This window comes from Engystomops pustulosus, chromosome 4, assembly GCF_040894005.1.
Source record: "Engystomops pustulosus chromosome 4, aEngPut4.maternal, whole genome shotgun sequence".
NCBI classification, from domain to species: Eukaryota; Metazoa; Chordata; class Amphibia; order Anura; family Leptodactylidae; genus Engystomops; species Engystomops pustulosus.
The window spans coordinates 93,978,546-93,984,545 of NC_092414.1; positions in this window are offsets into that span (position 1 = coordinate 93,978,546).

Below are 6,000 nucleotides of genomic sequence, written 5' to 3' on the forward strand. Positions count from 1 at the left end.
CAACATGGATTCCATATGTATAGTCTTATGTGGGCCCCCAGCAGCTCTGGGCCCTGGCACTTGCCAAGGTATTCCCAGTGCTGGTGCTAGCCCTGCATCTCATGTAGGGTGATTTGGGGCAGTATACCACCATTCCATAAGGACCCGTGAGTGACTAAGTGTCCCTTATTTCCTGACTGGTTCACTTTAGCCGTTACAGTTGGTGATTGGCATGTGCCTCCACCGCAAATAAGACCATTGGGTCCATCAAAGGAGGCTGTTTAGCAAAGTAAGTGATCAGTACTGTAATCACTTGTGGTTTGGATGGAATTTCCTTTTTAAGTTGCATTAATTTTATTGTATTGTCTTTTATTCATTATCTGTCAGGTGGTGTTATTCAGTCACTGTGTAGAAGGTGATGAGAATTATTATGTTGTGGAAATATTTTATTTGTACTAAAACTATTTTTAAAAAGAAAGAAAGAAATTTACAAAAAACAGGGTGTAAAAAAAAATCGGTTGAGAACAAAAGGAAAATAGTGCAAATGTGCCCTCTAGTGCAAAATCTCGAAATTGCAAGACTTATATGATTTTGTTACACTTCGAAGGGTATTGGCTCTACAAGTCACAAAACTCAACTTTGTCAGTTTTTTAAACCAGACTTTGTAGGTAACTGATGTATTTCCCATATAGTTTGCAGGTGTCTGCTTATAGAGGGGCATATAGCGTGGCTTATTTAGAGGATAATGGGAAAAATGGTCACATCAGGAATGTGTCTTTTCAAAGGGGTGGTTTGTCGGCAGGGGCGTAACTAGAAGAGGTTGGGCCCCTTAGCAGATTTCTGCATGGGGCCCTCCTTCCCCTTAAAAAAAACTGGGCACATTTACTAACAGCCATGCGCCAGTTTTCTGTCAGACTTTGCACGTTCTTTTAAGTGCAAACTGCTTGCACAGGTTTTAAGAAGTGTCCACTCCACATCTGTGTTGCACATGACCTTTTTGAGGAGCTGCTGCACTATTCTTCATGCAACATAAATGTCTGCATTGAAGGGGGCATTCCAGTCCTCAGTCGCAACGTGCGCCAGATTTAATATGCCTACAGACGTGTGTCGCATGACCCATGTTAAAGGTGCACCAAAAATAAATTTGTGCACTCTGCCGAAGCAGTGCAGAGGTGGCAGATTCCTATAGAACGTGCCCAGAAACCCTGAATCTGGCGCCCCCTGCACTATACACAGGCAAACTGCACGTAAAAAGTAAATGTGCCACCATATTTTTCATATCACACAAAGTTTATACTTGTATAAACACACAAAGTTTTACACTCATACACACATTAATACACTCTTACACATACACACATACATATATAAACTTATACGCACACATATATGTACTCATATATATTTATACACGCATACATACATTTTATACAAACTCACAAAGTGTATACAAACACAGTGGCCCAGATTTATAAAACTGGCTGTGAGAAGTTATCAGTTGTAGTTTACACATAAATACATGTGCAAAAAGGGGCGTTCCGGTGCCAATTTACAACATTTCGAAAGTCATAATTGTGGCACACGCCCATTAAACTGAGGGCACCAGAAAACAAACTGGTGGGGTCAGTTTAAGCACTAACCGTGTGTTCAGGGTGCGCCAGATTATTAGAGAGCATGTGCCAGTCTACACATTACATAGTTTGAGTAACTAAGCACTGCCTAGTTGAAATGCGCAAAGACGGTCGCATCAAACAACAAACTGTGCAGGCGCCATGGTGTACGGCTCACTGCACAGGTGCAACATTTCCAGTGCAGTGAGCCAGTGTCACGGAGGGAGGGATGAGGAGATGGAGCAAGTGGGAAGGGAAATAATTGAATAATTAGCAACGGGGGCTGAGCAGAGAGTTGTGAAAATTAGCGAGGTAGCGTTTTAAAAGAGGCATCACCCCGGGACTTGGCCAGGACTTGTTAACAGGGATCCAGGTAAGCTTTATCAGGGGATATTCCGCAAACTAAGGGGAGCAGAGATGTGAATTTATGTGTCATGTAATGTACTCTGCACTGCCTATTCTGACCTGTCACCAGTGAAATTCTGCCGTCTGGTGAAAGGCTCCCTTTAAACTATGCAGAGTGACAGGCCTAGGAGCCTAACAAACTACCACCTCTTATTGCAACCAAATGGCACCCAGTGTCACAACAAAATCACATCACTACTAACCTTCAGAGTATTCATTGTAAAAGAAGTCCATCTGAAGTCTTGGCAGGATGTCTTCGAGCTTCAGAAAGAATGAGACTGTAAGTTAGGGCAGACAGCATAGATACGCAGCCACGACTATGTACGAATACTCAAGAAGCACAAGAATACTTAAGGATAGGAATTATTTAGCACTTTAAAAAATTTTTATTCTCAGGCAACTTCCGGCAGGGGAGGAGTCTTTTTTCAGCAGGCGTCATTAAGGATGAGACAAAAACACATATTCAGAGGGTGTATAGGCTCTTTGAATTCCAACAAGGCAGCATATGAGCACCCTAAGTACCAGCAGAGAGGCCCGTGTGAGTGCTGGAGAACAAAACAGAGACACTTATCAAGGCAGGTATTTAACCTGCTAGTGTTAAATACAGCAAAAATACAACACCGAATAGATACCAGCATCCAGCATGTAGACACACCTTTAGTGTCAATGTCATTACCCTTTGTTGGGTTTTATTATCTTATTTAAGGCACTACTTTAACAACACAGACCTGCAAAAGTTTAGACAATGGGACAACTGTGCAAGGCTGTGCAAAGTCCCAATGGCTCACTTAAACCCGCCCCTAACCGGCTCACCACGCCCCCTTTAACCCAATACAAGTGGGTTAAAAGTGGTGTGGAGTGGGGTGACTGACTGGCCTGAAGCTCCTTATTATATATTTAATAGGGAGCTGTTCTGGAGCCAGGAACCAGAAGAGCCTAGGCCTTTGCCACTAGTTGACTGTGTTCCAGGGTGTAGAGATGCAAAGTAGTTATCACATCTGCCCGTACCTGTTCACAGAATACTCAGTGCATAGGCCTATATGACTATCTTGGCTACTGTGGGTGCCCTTGTGACCATATTGGCTATAATAGGGACACTTTTAATAGAGTGGCTATTGTGATGGCATAATTGTGATCTCTAGTGGAGCAATACTATTGTAATTTGTGATCAGAAGTTGGAGGAGCTGATGGTGAAGTGAGATACCTAAAATATTTGTCTTGCAAAATCTACATATATGTGTGGTGGCCAGAATTAGCTGGCATTGCGGCACACTTTTTATACTTAGAAAATCCTGGGGCACACCACCAACCAAAATAGCACAAAATGACACTAAAACAGTCATATTATACATATAGTTAATAATATAGATTAATAAAATTTATTTTACTCACTCAGTGTGAAACCTGGGCCTGTTTCGATAAACACAAAAGGGATATCCTGGCAGAAATGGTGGAAAGACACACACAAAGCTCTTCCTCAACAGTTCTCAGTTTCTCCCTGTTTTTAGTATATGGTGCTGATTATTATGTGGCTCATATACTGCAAAATAAAGGGGTACAATAAGAAGTACTATGGCCATGAGGCATATGAGCTGGTACTTGTAGTACTTCAGCCTCATGACTATAGTATTTCTCATTTTACATTTCTCATTGTTATATGCAGTATACTGCTGGAGTACTAAAAGTACCAGCTCATATGCTGAGTATTCTGCCAACAGTTCATATACTCAGGCAAAAGCTCATATAGTCAGCATTATTGGCGGGCATTACCTTGGTGGTGGGCAAATGCGAGAGTCTCTCCGCTCTCAGGATGATGCGCCGGCCTCGTTGACGTCATTTTGTTGCGCGAGGTTCAAAGCTTGCGCATGTGTTATTGTACACGTCTCCTACATTATAAGAAGCCGTAACTGCTCATTGCTGCGCATTGCCGGGAAACAAAACACAGGGGGCACCATAATTTGGGGAACTTTCCCGCGGCACACCCGACCATGTGTCGCGGCACACTCGTGTGCCACGGCACACTGGTTGAAAATCACTGACCTACAGCAACAGTGCACAGCCATACATGTAATCTTAGAAACTGCTGCTGTCACTCCATAGTTAATAGGAATCAGCATCACAGAAAGTCTCTTTGTAACCCATGACATATTTTCAATCGTGTGTTTCCATTCTCCTTGTCCATTGTATATGTCCCCATTTATGAATGGACACTGTATGTATCGATAGTGAGCTTAGTTCTGGTACTGTATTTATATAGTGAGTTTGAATTCAGTGCTGCTTTGATATAGTGTGCTAGGATTTGATGCTGTATTTATTTAGTGAACTTGGTTCTGGTGCCATATGTATATAGGGAGATTGGTTTAAGTGCTGTGTTTATAAACTGAGCTTAAATTTGGTACTGTATTTATGTACTAAGCCTAGCTCAGGTGCTGCAGTTTACTATATTGTAAGCTTGGCACTAATATTGGCAGTTCATTTTTTAGACCGTTTAGCGGCTGGTATGTCATACTATGCTTTACTTAAGTTGTGTCATAAGTAGAGATGAGCAGACCTGAACTTCTCATTTGTCCCGGCAGACACTAACCTTGCAGGTAAGGTGAAATTCTGCTTCGCCAGCTTCCCTGAGTACTAATGAGCATGTGGAGCCTGCAGGCCTCCCGGTCTTCACCAGAGCCTACCGGTAAGCAGGATGGAATTTGCTGCCAGGGATTTTCAGGACACTTAGCCAGTAGGGAAGTGGCAGATGGTGAAAGCTCAACAGGTTGTGACTGGTATGAGGCTGAGGACAGGCAGATGGCGGAGCTGGAAGAATCAGTGCAGCTTTTGGGTCTGGGGTTGGGTGAGCAATATATCCCGGGTGCACTGAACCTCAAATGTGAATGGGAAGTTCAGGTCCACTTATTTCATAAGTCATAAGAATCCACAGAATCTTGCATATTTTCTGGCATAAACTGAACCAACTTATAAGAGGTAAAAGTCGGTAGAAGTGAAAAAGGTAGAGTAGATGGTCTTACTCTATGTCAGTTTTATCCATAACCAGATGCTGCGAAGAGGCTGGGGGACAGGAGGCCACAAGAGGAGGCTGGAGGACAGGAGAAGTCTGGAGGACACGGGGCTGCAGGAGGAGACTGGAGGGCAGGGTGCCATAGGAGGGGGCTTGGGGACAGCGGACCAGAGGAGAAGGGTAGAGGACATGAGGCCACGGAGGCTGGAGGAAAGGGGGCCAGAGGAGGAGGCTGGAGGATAGGGGGCCAGAGGAGGAGGATAGAGGAAAGGAGGCCACAGGAGGAGGCTGGAGGAAAGGGAGCCAGTGGAGGAAGTTGGAGGACAGGGGGCCAAAGGAGGAGGATAGAGGACAGGGGGTCACAGAAGGATTCTGGAAGACAGGTGTAGTCTGGAGGACAGAGGACTGCAGAAGGAGGCTGGATTACAGGAGAAGGCTGGAGGATTGGAGGCCACAGGAGGAGGCTGGAGGACAGGAGGCAACAGGAGGAGGCTGGAGGACAGGAGGAGGACAGGATGCCACAGGAAGAGGAGGATGGAGGACAGGAGGCCACAGGAGGATGCTGGAGGACAGGAGGCCACAGGAAATGGAGGATGGAAGACAGGATTCCACAGGTAGAGGAATATGGAGCACAAGAGGAGGCTGGAGGACAGCAGACCACAGGAGGAGGCTGGAGAATAGAAGGCCACAGGGAGAGGAGGAGGGAGGACATGAGGCCACAAGTAGAGGAAGATGGAGGACAAGAGGCCACAGGTACAGAAGGCCAAAAGTAGAGGAGGATGGAGGACAGGAGACCACAGTATGATGAGGATGGAGGGCATGAGGACACACCATGTGAGGAGGGGTGGGGTAGGAGTACTGATAGTATTATGTATATGTTTGGGGAGATAAATACAAGTAGAAAACCAAATGTAAAGGTAGGATAAAATTAAAGCGGGGTTTTATATTTTGCCGAGTTGCATTAGGGGGTATTATATGGGTCCATGGTAGGGGTTGGCCACA